This window comes from Zophobas morio, unplaced genomic scaffold (assembly GCF_036711695.1).
Source record: "Zophobas morio isolate AGI-343-1 ecotype UQ-CSIRO unplaced genomic scaffold, CSIRO_AGI_Zmor_V1 ptg000005l, whole genome shotgun sequence".
Classification (NCBI taxonomy): Eukaryota; Metazoa; Arthropoda; class Insecta; order Coleoptera; family Tenebrionidae; genus Zophobas; species Zophobas morio.
In genome coordinates this window covers 9665110-9681739 of record NW_026972110.1, presented here as the reverse complement: position 1 = coordinate 9681739, position 16630 = coordinate 9665110, and the positions used below count along the sequence as shown (strand labels likewise).

Genomic DNA, 16630 nt, shown 5'->3' with positions numbered 1-16630 from the left:
AGTGAAGCCGTTGCTGTTAAAACAAATAAACTATGTATATTTCAAAGTATTTAAAATCCATTTTTAGGTAAGTATGGCAGACTAAAAATCGTAAAGCAACCACACCTTTATTCCATTCTTCCAGTGCCTATTCAGTTAACTCTCCTACTTTGGCAGACTGCCAGCAGCGAATTGTTCTGATAATATTTTCATCAGTTGCTGCTCTGGTCTGGAGAAAGATTTTACGTTCGTAATAATTATAAAGAGAATCCAGTGAATTCAACAAAAAATATCCGTTTGCGTGAGGCACTGTTGCGTTCGCTGAAAAATGAATCACTTCAACAAAAACAAAACGGGCGGATTAAATAAAGATTCAGATGCTGGTGATTCATTTTGAAACGGTGGTAAATAATTCAACAATTGACTTTTTTTTTAATGCATATATGTAACTATGGGGATTAACGGAAAATGTGAGAATAAAGTTGTAGGTCTGCTTCTAACCATGATAATCATGTGATATGTTCCTGATCCACCCTAGTCTCTGTATGTACACGTGTTTTGAAGAAAATTAAGTTTGAATTATCAAATTTTGTAATTTATCTGAGGCTGCATATACGAAAGAACTTCTTATTAGAAATTTTGGGGAGATATAAACGTGGATTTAATAATTACAGCACATTCAGTAAATTGTATGTATTTATCTACTCATGAAAGTTGATGATCGTTTAAAAAATGTTTTCTACATAAATTTCTCTTTTATGTTTTTGAATTACTCACAAAAGCTGTTGTAGTTATAGATTAATATATTTTTTATGGTAACTTTATGTTAAATTTATAACTAAGTAAATGGAATAATGAAGGAAAATTTTCCTTAAAATATATATACATATACTTTTTTTTTTCTTGCATTGGTACTACGCTGCGACTACTTTTCTTTTGTACTCTGACTAGTATTATCCATGTTGATGACTTCATTACCAATTTCTTATTGGTCAAATTAAGAACGAGTCACCCCATTTGCTCAAAAATGTGAAAACATCGTCTTTATAATAATAATAATAATAAAATAAGAATTATAATATTCATATCATTTTGTTCGACTGTGAATTAATTTGAATCAAACTAATTTCTACGTGACATTCTTTCAATGTATTAAGATAAATAAACACTCGAGAATGCTGGATATGCTTATCTGTAGTTTAGGAGCGAGGGGAGAAAAACTATTTTTATTTTAATTAAATTTTGCACAAAGACGAAGAAAACCAAAACATTACTTCAGTCAACATTTTAATTTTTTACACTATTTGTCGACGTCACATGAATTACCGCACACTTGTTATTTCAGGATTTTAGTAAAGATATTATTTCATTGCCTTATATATTAAATGCCGGCTCTTCATATATAGACGGTGTTAACTGATGTAATGATCCTAATTACTTTAGACGAACTGCCTGAGCTTTTCGTGAAGTGACGAGCTTCACGGGAGGACTACAACATTTATACATCGAAAGAATGCGACGATTAAGCACGTAGCTGCACGATTTTAATGCTTTTGTCTCATCAAAACGGATGAGGTGATTAAAATTATTAATTAAGCAACTATGGGGCGAAACGTTCTGAATATTATTTTGGATACGTAGTTGTCATTATGTTGATTTTTATTTCATAATTTTAAATATAGGCGGCTGCAAGATTATTGCATTGTCAAATGTTCAAGATAATGGGGTGAATCGTTCTTGATTTCATCAATAAAAAAATTCGCGTTAGTAATTTCACATGTTTATATTGGTACAAAATTTTGTTGTGTTTTTTACAAAAATCTGTAAACACGGATTCATAAACCACAAGTATAGGAGTATGTTATTTCATAAAATTTAAATGGTGTTTAATAAAAAAAAAATGTCGAGAAATGAAAGTGGCCCACGGCGGATGGACTCTATTACAATAAAATGATCAATTTTTTTAATCAACCTCATGTATTTTTATTAATTTTATTCTAGTTTTCCTCTTGGTTAATTCAGCTATCTTAATGTTTTTTTTTGTTCGTAAAATACTGAAAAAGAGTTGTCGGCAAATGTTGATCGTAAATTTTTACGTATTACGTACGGATTAATATGCAAATATTATTCTTAACTCTTAAGACCTCCGTCAAAATTTTCAAATTTCTTCTATAATATCTTTTATAACATTTTGTTCTCGTTTTTTTAACTGTTTTTAGGTTTCTCGGGCGATTCCACAATGTTTCAAATGTTGTTAAATATCAAAATGTAATAATAGTTAATATTCAAATTGTGTTATAGAAATCATTTCAAGTAAACTGGAAAATTTTATAATGCTTCTGTATACTGTTGAAACCGTATTATAATACATTCTCATAGACTCACCCCCATTTTTTTTTTTGTTCAGTTTAATTACAAAGTATATATTATTATATCTATAAATTTTTATAAATAATTAAGTACAATATATGAAAATGTAAATTAAAATTCAGATAAACTCAGATTTAGATTGTAAACTATGAATCAAAATATCGACTCAACAATATAAGTAACTAAGCTTTAATTTTTCTTAATTTCCGGCCAAAACAAAACTTTAAAAACATATTCTTTTTCCTGGAGAGAAAATTAGGGTAAACCTACAGCTACTACGGTGCCTATTATCTGTTCAAATATAGATGTCATGTAACTTTTAAATACATAATTTAAAAATACAGTCGTTTATTTTTATCTCCGAAAAAACCTCTATAAGTATTATGGAAAATAATGGACGAAACTCTAGTTTGGATTCTACTTTTTTCTTTTTCTGTATGTGCACTAGAATAATATTTAACAATGTTGCAATTATGAAAAAAAATATAGTTTTAAAATTTGTATGAGTGATGAGTGTGAACAAAAAAAAACTAAATGTTTATATCACTCCAATGATGAGACCTTTTTTAAAAAGTAGAGAATTATTTTCGAGCTTTTAAGTAAATATGTATTAAGTATTTTACACTCAGTCATTTTAGAATAATTACTCCCACCATTTCATTTTTTTACTTCCCGAGCGTAAGCAAAGGAAGTATTTTAATCGAGTCCGTCGGCCGACTCTCTACTTTTACGTTTTCTCGATCTTTCATGACCCCTAGAAGACGAAGAAATAGGTCTCCCATTTCCGTCTGTCTGTCCGTCTGTCCGTCCGTCTGTCCGTCTGTCCGTCTGTCCGTCTGTTGTCCCGGATTTTTATTAGACAGATAATCTCCGAAAGTACTCGACCGATTGTTGTGAAATTTTGTACTTATATTAAGAATATCATGTAGATGGTAAAACGCTAACCAAAATTTGTCTAATCATCCCCACCACTAATGCGATGACGTCACTTCAAAATTGTACATAGTAAATGGGTTTTCAATTGTATAAAATAACATAGTCCTACACATGTAGTTTACAACTCTGAATCGACTTTTCACCCGAAACGTCCAGATTTTTGAAAAAAAAATCAAAATTATAAAACAACATTTTGAAATTTAATTTTTAATCTGCTAACCAGAATGCTTTGAAATGTTGCAGATGTTTTAAGGCTATAAAGAGCATCATAAATCTTTAGTCAAAAAATATTTGCTTATCCCCTCCAAAAACTTGATGACGTCAGCTCAAAAGTTTGTGGAATAAATCATATCTAAAATGTACAAAATATGATGAGTCTGTACTTGTGATCTATCACTCCATTCATATTTTTTGGATTTGCATATACAGGGTGACTCAAAAAAATTAATGAATGCGTAAATATATTTTATTGATTTAATCAGGAACTACAAAACCGAATGCTCTGAAATCTTGCAGATGTTTTAAGGTCATAAAGAGCATAATAAATGTTTAGTCAAAATATATTTGCTTATCCCCTCCAAAAACTTGATGACGTCAGCTCGAAAGTTTGCCGAATAAATCATATCTAAAATGTACAAAATATGATGAGGCTGTACTTGTCATTTATCACTCCATTCATATTTTTTGGATTTGCATATACAGAGTGACTCAAAAAAATTAATGAATGCGTAAATATATTTTATTGATTTAATCAGGAACTACAAAACGGAATGCTCTGACATCTTGCAGATGTTTTAAGGTTATAAAGAGCATAATAAATGTTTAGTCAAAATATATTTGCTTATCCCCTCCAAAAACTTGATGACGTCAGCTCGAAAATTTGCCGAATAAATCATATCTAAAATGTACAAAATATGATCAGTCTGTACTTGTGATCTATCACTCCATTCATATTTTTTGGATTTGCATATACAGGGCGATTCAAGAAAATAAATGAAAGCGTAAATTTATTTTACTGATTTACTCAGGAACTACAAAACCGAATGCTTCGAAATCTTGAAGATATTTTAAAATTATCATAAGCATGGTAAATTTTTGATCAAAACGCATTTGGTCGTCCCCCCTAAAAAATTTATGATGTCACCACAAAATTTTGCTGAAAAAATCCTATCTAAAATGTACAAAATATGGTGAGTCACTTCTTGTGATTTATCATTCCATTCAAATTTTTTCGATTTGCATATACAGGGTGACTCAAAAAAATTAATGAATGCGTAAATTTATTTTATTGATTTAATCAGGAACTACAAAACCGAATGCTTTGAAATCTTGCAGATGTTTTAAGGTTATAAAGAGCATAATAAATTTTTAGTCAAAATGTATTTGGTTATCTTCTACAAAAAACTGATGACGTCAGCTCAAAAGTTTGCCGAATAAATCGTATCTAAAATGTACAAAATATGATGAGTCTGTACTTGTGATTTATCATTCCAATCATATTTTTGGATTTGCATATGCAGGGTGACTCAAAAAAATTAATGAAGGCGTGAATTTATTTTATCGATTTAATCAGGAATTAGAAAACCGAATGCTTTGAAATCTTGGGAATATTTTAAAGTTATTATAAGCATGGTAAACTTTTGTTCAAAATGTATTTGTTCATCCCTCCTAAAAAAATTGATGACGTCACCCTTAAATTTTGCTGAATAAATCCTAGCTAAAATGCAAAAAATATGATGAGTTTGTACTTGTGATTTATCATTCCATTCATATTTTTTAGATTTTCTTAAGAGGTGGTTCAAAAAAAATTAATGAAGTCAATTTATTTTATTGATTAAATTAAAGGCAACACTTATTATTAGTATTACACCCCAACCAACCCAATTTGGTAGACACAAAATTTGTTAAAGGAAAAACTCGGTTGAAACATAAGGGTAGCACGCTTATTTACATCGACTTTAACATTACAGACCTGCATTTGTTCACTTGGTTCCGCGAATGTGAAATAGACATGTTTATAATCAACCAATTCTGAATTTCACCGTCAAGAATTAAAATAAAACCCAATGTTTTATATAATAAGCGGAAGTCGAAGCAATAAAACCGATGGTCGTTTTGTTTACAGTTTCTCTGTTTGGCTCTCACGTATGCTGTTACGCTTGTCATCTTAAATTAAGAATGTTTATACATAAACGATTTTCAGTTGCCGTATACGTGAGTAAATTGTTTCGTTATTTTATTGATTATAAAAAATCAATATTCAAAACGACCCAATTAATTTTCCTGAAAATTTGGGAATACAATAATTTTATTCTTAGAATTACACTACATCTATCCCAACTGATATCCGTGTCCTTGCAAAAATGTTGATGACGTCATCGCAATTTTAAATTCCCACTGCAAAAATGTAATGAGAAAAAAACACAATAGCCATGCAGTCGTCAAGTTTCCGACAGCGAGGGAAGTACTGTCTAAACTCTTTAGACCAATTTTTTTTTTTGAGAATATCCATCTTGTGACATGTTATATGAAAATTCTTCTTACTGGGAATGTACTGATTGTGTTTTTATAAACAATATCACGTGCTAAAATTGTCATATAGATGTCGAAAACTTCTGATAAAAAACGAATTCTACATCTCTATTTCAATTACAAAATTACCTAGCTTATACACTTGATTTAAAAATTTTCTTCTTTACTAGTAATACGAAGCCAAAATTATTTCAGATTTCCTTTTTTTAATAATTTTATTACAGTTATTTTCGTAAATTTATTATTGGTATTAGTAATAATTTATATAACTTATTTTTAGTTTTATTACCGACTTCTTTATTAACAAATAATCAAAAGAACTTTCAAACCAAGTGTCGTCAGATGGGAAATCTTACACGAAAAAATAAACATACATTCCTGTTCCAGTTTTAAAAAACGGTTTTTGTTTACCAGAATAGTCAGTTTGTTACTATAGATTGCGTAATCATTTAATCATCCCTGATGAAAAGGGTTTTAAACTGAAGTGTTACAAGACGTCTCCTTTTAAAAATTTAAGATAATGGGATTAGTTCAAAGATAATCGAGCAGAGATTGCGTAGTAAACGTACGTACCCTAAGGACTTTAAAACTTTGGTTTTAATTTTTTACGAAAAGTTACATTATTACGGAATATACCTTGTACTATAAAATGGTTTAGTAAAAAGTGAAATACAGATCTGATGCAGGCGGTTATAATACAAAATTTATTAGTGTCGATTATTAACACTTTATAGTTACGAATTAATCTTTTTTTTAATTAACGAATTGTTTGTGTTTGCGAGTTCGTAGATTAATTATACTTTTATCTAAATACAACGGGGTTTAATAAATATACCAAACATAAATCTTGTTGCGGTAAATTTAGACAGACGGTCAGTTTAATTTTGGAAAGCACACGCACTTTTCTAATTATTATTAAGTTAAAATTCGTAAGACAAATAGTTACAGCTTCTAAATATATCAAACAAAAGGCCGATTCATTAAACATTACTAAATTAGGTACTCGATAATCTACACTATATGTTATATTGCTACTCGATTTCGGCATAGCTACACAAAATAATGAAGCTTTATCATTAATATTTACACAGAACTACAGTGTAGTGCTACAGTGTGCTACAAACTGATTTAAGTGTACTAAAAATAAGCGTGCGACCATCTACTACTAACCTTTTCTACGCTATTAGTTACTCAAATTCTCGCAATTCATCGCGAATTAAGGGTGACTGCTTGCTCAACTCAGTGCTAACCGAAACTTCGTAATTACAAAATATTGCAAATGTAGGTGGGAAAATTCTATTTTAGGCAAATGATGTCACAGGAACTGGAGTCCTGTTAAAAATTCCAATCTAATATTAAATGGTGTATCATCTGCCGGATTCACATGTACTGACAAAATCCGGCTCGCACGAGCTTTACGCGCGAAATCAACTGCAAATGCAAGAAATAGGCCGAACGTGGCTATTGATTTAACCCCGAAAATCAAATGGCATTTACGTGTAATGTGCTAAAATGAAAGCTTACGTATGCAGATTCACTTACAGCTTGGGCCGATTGCCGAAAACGGTTTATTTCGAGAAATATTAAATAAAACGACTATTGATTTTGCGGGAGAGCGGCAAAGGCACGTGTTGCTGCAGCAGCACAACTGCCGTGAGCAAGCGAGGCATGCACTCGAAATCTAAAGGGTGCGAGTTACTGTCAAAACTAGCAAAAGGGGCTATGTTACTAATATAAGGCTGTTGGAAGTATGTGAAATATATTTACTTTTAGAGCTTCCCTGCGTCGGCGACGGCGGCGGATTTCGTCATTGTTCTATGACGCCATGTTCTGGGGAACACGCGAGGACGCATGGCATCTCGCACTGGAATTTAGCAAGGGTGAGGAACAGGACCGGATTTGGCGAAGTGGGATATCGGTGTGGGCTATACAAAATGTTTCACCAACCAAATTTACTCCCATGTTTTTTTTTATTTATTGATTTATAAAAATATATCGGCTTATAAATAAGTATGTTCAAAAGTACTGTCTATATAATTAACTACGGTTTCTGGCCTTGGAAAATACATTGAATTAAAATCTATAATTAAACTGGGTTTTAGGTTTTATTTGATTCTCTAAGCTGCAGTACTGCAATATTATTCCCCGCTATGTTTCATTTAAAGTAATGCTTTGCCGTAACGAATTCTTTAATATTTGTGTATAATTTTTATCGAGTGTCGTTATTTGTTCGACGTTAAACTATATGGAGCTCTTGTTTATTGACCCTTTTCCTGTAAGATCGTAAAACTTCCATCGTGACTTTCCGTGCGCACGCATCTTCAAAACCACGTTGGAAATAGTATCCGGCACTCCGGTAGCAGAGCAAAGGCCTGTGACCACAGTATAGACAACAGTCAGTATGGACAACTCGTGTCGGCGCCTTTGATCTTTTTGACCCGAATTTTAAGCCGTCATCGGTGGTCGTTGTCCAAAATATTTCTAGATGTCGCCACCCAATTTAAAAAGGATCACAAACGCTTCATTTTAAAATTGATTCGTGTACACAGTTTACTACACTTTGTGCAAATGAATTTTTGGAAAAGACTTAAAAATAGTGTAATAACAATAACATTTTATAACTAGTTGATCTTAGAAACCACACAGTCTATTATAATAAATAATTAATTAAGCGCCCTATAACAGGGACGCCATGTTGAAATTTAGATGTGGCCCGCTTCTCTGATTACGATTTTACGTTTCATTAATTTCTTTTTCATGATGGCTGTAAATGGTTGTAACATTCAACATTATTAGAAAATGCTAATACATATATGTACATTTAATTTTTTTACAAAAAAAAAAAAACAGTAAACAATGGTCCTATGAAAACGTGAACAACGCTTTTTAAAATGTCTCTGTGAAAATTACACTTAACTGCAATAATTACACCGGAAGATCAGCCTTAAATCATCAAAACCAATGCAACTAAACTGCCAAATTTCAAATATTTCACAATTCACATTAATGTCACTAGATAACAAAAGTACCGCAGTTCAATGTCCCAATGTGTAAGAAAGAGAAGTACCTTGCGTTGCGCGCCCTCATACGGTCACAAGACAAACGACCACCCATGAAAACGGGTCAGTAAAAACAGCGAGTTGTCTCTACTGATTGATATCTATACTGTGCTGTGACAACAAACCGCTTTGACAGAATGCAACCGGCTACACATGCGTAATCTGTCGCTCATTGGTTAATTTTAACTTGGCGCTCCAGAAATCTGACTTTGCCTGCGCGGTGTTGTCTCACTCTGTATCATTGGAATTTATATAATATCTACTCACTCTGCTTACAGGAAAAGGGTCAATTCACTGTGTAATGGACACTATATGTTTCGATCGTGTATATTCAAACTGTCGTTGAAAACGCCATTCATATCAGTAAAGACGATGGCTTACCTACTTGTTATACCTTTATCAGAGTAAAATTTATTATTATTTTCTGACAATGAAATACAATATGCAATTATTAATTTATCACTGACAAAACTCTAGACATTCAAAAAACGTATTTATTGTGAAGAAAGATTGCTTTCTTAACACTAAATTTAAGATAAGATTAAAGTAGGAAGTTTGAAAACTAAAAGCTGTACTATGATTTTCACCGTCGTTGCTAAACGCTACGCTCTTGTTAATGTTATTGCTAACAAGGACTTTGAAGTATTTGATTCGTGCTGGCTTCATACAGTCGAGAGCTTTGTTCACTTTCTGTATGCAAATCTACTATAGGCAATACTTATTGCATGGTGGTTTCATTCACTTTTGCCAAGGGTTGTGTTGTGTTGACGATAGACAGATTTTGTTGTGTATGGTATGTTTGTAACTTGCAATCTGTTGGCGATTTTATTATTTGTCTCCGAAAGTAGTGAACTACCTAATTGCGAAATTTTATATGTATTTTAGGAATGTTGTGTAAGTGGTAAAGGGCCAACCGGAACAAAATGTTGTGAACGGAATGGGAGACCTATTTTTATACCGTTGGGCAGTGATTGGAACAATTACTTTTAAAAAGTAATACAATACAATTACTCATTATTCAGTAACAATAGTAATTCATTGGAATAATTACAAATTATAAATTGCTTTAGTTTACACAACTAAATTTCTTAAAAAAATCCTTTCAAGAGGTGCCCTACTTAATTTTGGCGGCTAAACTGTATTTTCTTACAGCTTGAATTTGAACATTTATTCTCGAATTATTATATTTTTTATTGTTATTTATTATTTGTTGTGTGCTTTGTTTTATGTGATGTGGAAATTCTGTTGGTCCAGGATGTAATCTTGATGAACTAATTTTGATTTAATCATTGACAGCATAATTTAACGTCATATAAATTCTTGTTGTTCGAAATTTTTAAAGACTGTGGATAATTTAATTTTGCTTATTTCCTTCCTGATAATTATAATACTCATCAATAATCTTCAAAATTCGGGATATTTTAACTTTAACCGAAATAAACGCACGGAGTCTCATGGTGGAAGCACAGTGACGTGACCACACACTTACCTAAAATGAGAGAGCTTTTCTCTTCTTGCCATTTTCACGTGAATATTTATCTGCAATATCCATGGAGGTAGAATGACAATACCGGATTTCCAACCCTATACTGAATCAGGCTGTCCAGTTGGTTGCTACCTTTGCAGGGATAGAAGCAAGCCTCAGGAATGCGAGTGTTTAAGATCCATAACGCCTGTTGTGGCTGTGGTTAGGACAAACAGCTTCACGAGCCGACGCTCTTGAAGCTTGACTACCATAATTTAAACTTGCCACCACATCATCGTAATCACTTATGTATTTGTATCCGATTACTCTGATGACGATTCCTTTTCTTTTGCTGGTTTAAATTTGTGATATTCAACACCTGCAATTACAGGACAGTTACAGATTATGAGGCAATAAACCAGAACTTGTTGGGAACAGATTGGACATCATTACTCTCAAACCCATCGGTTGTCAACAATTGGAACATTTTCAAAGATACTTTTCAATATGTAGTCGGTTGCCACACCAAGTTCGTCACTGGGAAACAGTCGCATAAAAAGCCTTGGATCACCGGCAAGCTTCTCTATCAAATTAATAGGAAACGAGCTTTGTAGCGCGCTTACAAACGATCCCGCTCTAATGTTGACTATAGAATTCACAGAGCGTTCTCGAATAAGGTATCGCCCGATATCAGAAAAGCCAGATGTGTGTACGAAAAAAATATCGCGGAAGCAACAGATGCAAAGAGGTTATATAAGTACATATGAACTAAGCTATCGGGTCCTGTGGCTATCCTCAGATCAAAAACTCTTCAGGAGAGATCTTAGACAATAACGAACACGTAGCCGATATGTTTGCCACTACCTTTTCTAGTGTTTTCACAGTAGAACCACCAGGTTACATACCTAAAGTATCCTCCTAATCCAATTTCCTTTGGTGAAATCATATTTACTCCAAATCTCGTTTGCGAGAAATTAAAACAGCTTAAAGTGTCAAAGTCTCCCGGTCCTGACCTCATCACTGCGAAAATATTACACATGTGCGCTGATACTTTGTGCGAAGCTCTCTCCATACTTATGAACAAATCTTTTAATTCCGGTATCCTCCCTCCTGACTGGCGGACTGGCATAGTTCGCCCAATATTCAAAAAAAGAGACAAATTTGACTCGAATAACTCAGGCCTATCAGTCTAACTTCAGTGGTAATCAAGGTCATGGAGTCGATAATGTATGATCAACTGATCCAGTTCCTAATGAATCACCGACAGATCCCTAAAGAGCAGTATGGTTTTCTGCCTGGCAGATCCATTCATTCTAATTTGCTCAGTTGTTTATCACAATCGACTAGTGAGATAGAACGCGGTAACACACTAGATGCTATATATTTGGACTTTTCTAAAGTCTTCGATCGGGTTCCAAAACGACGTTTGCTGCATAAATTGAGACATGTTGGGGTATCAGGTCTTCTCTTGAAATGGTTAGAGGCCTATCTTAGCGATCGCACTTTTCGCGTTAAAGTTGGAGACTCTCTTAGCCGATCTGTTGAAGTGTTAAGTGGAGTGCCCCAGGGTTCTGTCCTGGGTCCACTTCTTTTTATTGTATAAACTGCTGATCTGGGAAACATAATAACGTCACCATTCGCAATGTACGCGGACGACATAAAATTGTTCAATAAAAGTTCCAATAGCCTATTGCTGCAGGAAGATCTTTTCACAATCCGCAAAATTGGTCCGATAACTGGTTGCTCCCGCTTAATAACGACAAATGCAATGTCCGCCACATTGGGAAAAATAATCCTAAGCACAGGTATAATCTTGATGGCAAGCAGTTAACTCAATTGTCTTGCTGCCGAGATTTGGGGATCATTATCGATTCTGGTCTAACCTGGTCCCATCACGTTGCTTGCATAATCAAAAAAGCTCACTCGTTGCTCTATTTGTTACGGAAAACTTTTTGCAAGATTAGTCCTTTAGTTCTCACCAAATTGTATAGGATCTACGTGAGACCTATCTTGGAGTTTGGCAACTCCGTCTGGGGACCTGTTTTGCAGCGAGATATTAACCAGTTGGAGTCTGTACAGCGTAGGGCGACCAGAATCCCTTTCGGTAGAATTAGACCGCAATACCATGAACGGCTCTCACTAATGCGACTCTATCTGAGCGGCGCATTAGGGGCGACCTGATCACAACTTATCGGGCTGTAAACAATCCATCATCACCCATTTGCCACTTATTTGTTTTAAACTCAAATCAAATAACACGAGGACATTCTTTCAAATTAATTAAGGAAAGGTGTACTTCCACTGCTCGACGAACATTTCTCACCAACAGAGTTGTTAATCATTGGAACTCTCTCCCTGACGATATCGTTACAAGTCAATTCCTCCTTGTCTTCAAAAAGCGGTACGACGAACATAATGCATAGGCCAAGTTATTAGGCGATTTGTAATCATAAAAGTTCGTCTCTGCCCGACCGCCGAATTTAATAATAATAATAATAATAATAATAATAATTAAGTAAATCTTTGTATAGCAGAATCAGCAAGTGTTGTTCATGTGGCTAATTTTAATGGTCTTCAGAGTGCAGAGGTGTAGTTCTGTGGTTGCTTACCAAAACTGATAGGTATACTCGTCCACGGGCTCTAACGTTATATGGCAGAGTCAAATATCTCAGAAAGAAGGTCATAATAGATGTATTATAAATCCGACCACAGGAGTGCACCTTTAGCCTTGGTACTTCAGGTTAAAGATATGGGTTTATATTACCCCTATTATGACCTTCTTTTTGAGGTATTTGACTCCATAAAAAAGGGACTCATATAACATTAGAGCCTGTAGAAGACTATACTACTTGCGAAATCTTCAACAGAACGAATTAAAATTCGGGAAACTCCTACATTTTTTTTTTTAGTTCTTATACTAATACACATCAGCTAGTCCTATTTCTTTCCATTAAATATTAGCTATATCATCCCCTACGTGCGCTGACTTTAGCTTCCCTTTATCTGAAAACTTTTGGATCATACGGTATACGTAGATATCTCTGTTCGAGTAAACATTTCAGACCTATCAACAATTGGCAGCAACAAAATAAAAACGGAAGAACACTTCTGTTAATATAGAAATAACAATAAAGTGAACAATATAAAGACAATAAAGTGAAAATCGACGAGAGAGATTTCTTTTTTAATCTTTTGAACAAGTGTTGATACTTAAAATTCCCCGACACAAAACCAATGAACCCTTAGATAATCCGAAATTGGTTAAGATTTGCCGTGATGGTTGACGCACTATATCTTCACCTTGGTGCGAAACCAGCTGATTCCTGCACCAACTATATTGTGAGATGATGGTCTTGAAATGACTGAAGTATGTAATTATTATCATCAAACATCAAACGTAGTTAAGAACCATGCGGATTAAACCAGCTTTAAAAAAATACCGCTAAAAGTAATCTAATTAAAGGAAAGAAACAACCCATTAGTTCATCAGCAGACGGAGAACAGTTCGTTCAAGCTATATTTGTTGCTGAAAATGTATTCTGCTTTTTCCGGTTTTCCCCGTGAAGAATTTTTTTTACAAAACACCACCACATAGTAAAGTTTTTAGGAATGCTTTTTGAATCTGAGATAATCATAGTTTCCATAGATAGCTAGAACTCTTAAATTATGCTTTCCACAATAACAGCACTCCACTACTATGATGTTAGCATTACCAGCCTTGTTATGAATAAGCCAGTAATAATAGTTTCAATCAACAAATAAACCAAAGAATCCAGGCTCAGTTACATAAAGTGGGGCTAGAAATAGCATCTAGAATACCTACGAAATAGCTAAAATTAGAAAGAGACACTGAACTTCAGGTTTATGCGTTTAGAAAACAATACCAAAATTGGCAAAATTATCACAGTACAAAAACTAAAGAATTATTGAAAAAATGTGTTTTGCAGGTCCTATTTGTGGTGACACATATCTGCATAAAAGGTGTACAAGTACATCTTTCAAATTGTGGATCCAGTGCAACTTAGTCCCAAATTAGGTATATGTTTAATACCTATGTAACTGATATCAAATATCAGGAATAATTATTAATAATTATTTGTTATAACCACTGGGCGGAAAAATATCTTACGGATGCAATTCCCCAGTTGAAGCAAGGTGTGTTTTACGGCGAGTAGCGGGGACGCTTTGATCTGGTCCACAAGGTCGTAGCCAGTGCGTCGCTTGGAGTGTTTACAGCTTGTTAAAAAACTACTTCTATATTACTATATTACTTCAAATAAAAATACTCGATGCCCTTTTTAATTTTTCAAACACATGACCACAGATTTGTGATCTTGAAATGTTATATTATGTTGATATAGTCCAAAAGAAAAATATATTTGTAATCAAACTATCGCCGCGACAGCACTGGATCGAGCGTATGAAACACAATTCCGCGCGTTGGTTATAACAATTTTAGTTCTTGTTAAGGGCGTTTTTTGTAAGTGAATTGTATTATTAAATATTTGGTAGCAGAGTGTTTCAGTTTGTCTATGTGAATGAGGAATTTTATTTTTTCCTAATACAGGCGATTTGCTTAATTTTAACTTATTTGTGCCGAAATCTTCAACAGACTTTTCTTCCAAGGACTTAGAAGCATCCTTAAAATCAACGTAACATAGGCACCAATATATCTTTATGAAAATTGAGAACTACATATTGTTACGAAATAAACCCATATGCCGCCCCGGTACGACGCCTATGGGTTCTAATATGTACGGCGATGATGACTCATCGCGGTCGGACGGCGTTCTCTAAAGAAAAGCCTGGAAGCGGATATCGCGACGGGTGTTCCAAAGCAAGCCTAGAAGCAGTGACGGACACCTTCGAGAAGGACTGTGCGGCCATTTAAAGGGGAACCACCGCCGGGAGCAGTTAGTGAAGTGCAGGCAACGGGAGTAGAGTCTAATCAAATCCATTATTCAGTTAACGAGTCGAGTCCAGTCCAGTCAAGTGGCGCCGGAATTATTTTGTACATAATAGTCGGTATGTAATCAGTCGTGTAAATTTGAGTTACTAAGACATAAATTGTTGAGATTGACCCACGCCGATTTTAAATACCCGTTCAACGTAACAATATACAAGAAAATGTAAGTCATCAGTACAAACGTGAAATAGAAAAAATTAGAATAGGTATCTTACAAAACGTAAACAAATGCAAAGTTAACATTGTCAACAATATCCAGCCCTTGACGTCAAGAGTTGACTAATTATTATCATCTAACAAATTTACTCCATCCGTTTACCATAAAAATCATCATCTGTCTGGACAATTTTGTTTCCACGAACGAAACTGAAGGTTTTTAGCATTTTCTTCTAGAATTCTGTTTGACGTTACTTTCTTTTTGAACTTTGTTTTGAACAGAAACTACTCTGAACAAAAAAAAATCCAATGAATGCACCTTTATGGCAGGTAAGTAGTAGGTTTTTATGTAAGAGTAAGAAACACGGAATAGCACTTCCTACATCATCTGACCAAGTTAAATATGTTCGTGGATGAAAACAATAAAAACATACTGCGTAATTAAATATAATCTACTTACAGAAAGAAAATAGACATCGACAATTAAATGAATAAGTTTTTGAGCTGCAGTCGGCCGCGAGTTGGTGCCACCGATTGAAAAATGGCACTGTTAGCTCTGATTTTTTTATTTTTTGCCTCCCAGGTTTAATATATTTTCTCGACGTTTGACGATTGTACAATATGTAACTGTCGGCCTTCCGTTTCGCCCTGTCTCCTGTCTGTGTTTCTGTCGTTCGTTTGATGTTTATCTATCGTCTGTAAACCTGCCTTTTGCTAAGTGAATTCATTTGCAATTTATATTGCCACATTCTCATGTACCTGTGGTTTAATAATGTACAGTGGCGGCTGGTGACTTTTTGAATGGGGGGGGGGGGCACAATTTGATTGATGAGTTAAATATGAAGATATAAAACAGGTTGTTATTACCAATTAATAGACGAAATTGTGTGATAGAAAAAAATACAAAAATACATTCAATAAAAATAAAAAAGGATTTCTCCACATACCTTTTTGCCTTCGGTGTTCATGGCATCTAAAAGTTCATTTTGGACAGTTTTAGGGGTTCCTTTAAAAACCATTGCTTCTTTCAAATGATCTCGAAATATACCAGGATTTTGTGATTCCCTACTTTCGTCATGTCCACGTAAAGCAAATTCAAACACTCCCCAAAATTTTATGCACATTATCAATCGGCGTAATAAATGGCGATTTTTGTCAACCCTTGCG

At 34.0% G+C, this 16630-nt stretch overlaps 1 protein-coding gene and 1 long non-coding RNA gene across 6 annotated transcripts in view; one reads left to right on the top strand and one right to left on the bottom strand.

Annotated features, from left to right (window-relative positions):
* The window catches only part of Napi-iii (Na[+]-dependent inorganic phosphate cotransporter type III), a 22963-nt gene extending 6333 nt beyond the window's left edge, over positions 1-16630 (bottom strand). Inside the window, exons 1-2 of one of the 5 annotated variants that reach the window (XM_064046947.1) lie at positions 16411-16630; positions 10366-10720 (exon numbers count right to left, since the gene is read on the bottom strand). The gene's annotated coding sequence lies outside the window, so the exon portion shown is untranslated. Of the gene's footprint in view, positions 1-6987; positions 7007-7359; positions 7448-7584; positions 7676-10365; positions 10721-16410 lie in introns of those variants that run through there. The other 4 variants (XM_064046948.1, XM_064046946.1, XM_064046949.1 and 1 more) reach the window with 4 other exon arrangements.
* On the top strand, positions 7446-7912 carry LOC135122642 (uncharacterized). Its single transcript, XR_010279429.1, has 2 exons — positions 7446-7505; positions 7591-7912. It is a non-coding gene; the product is annotated as an uncharacterized LOC135122642 (long non-coding RNA).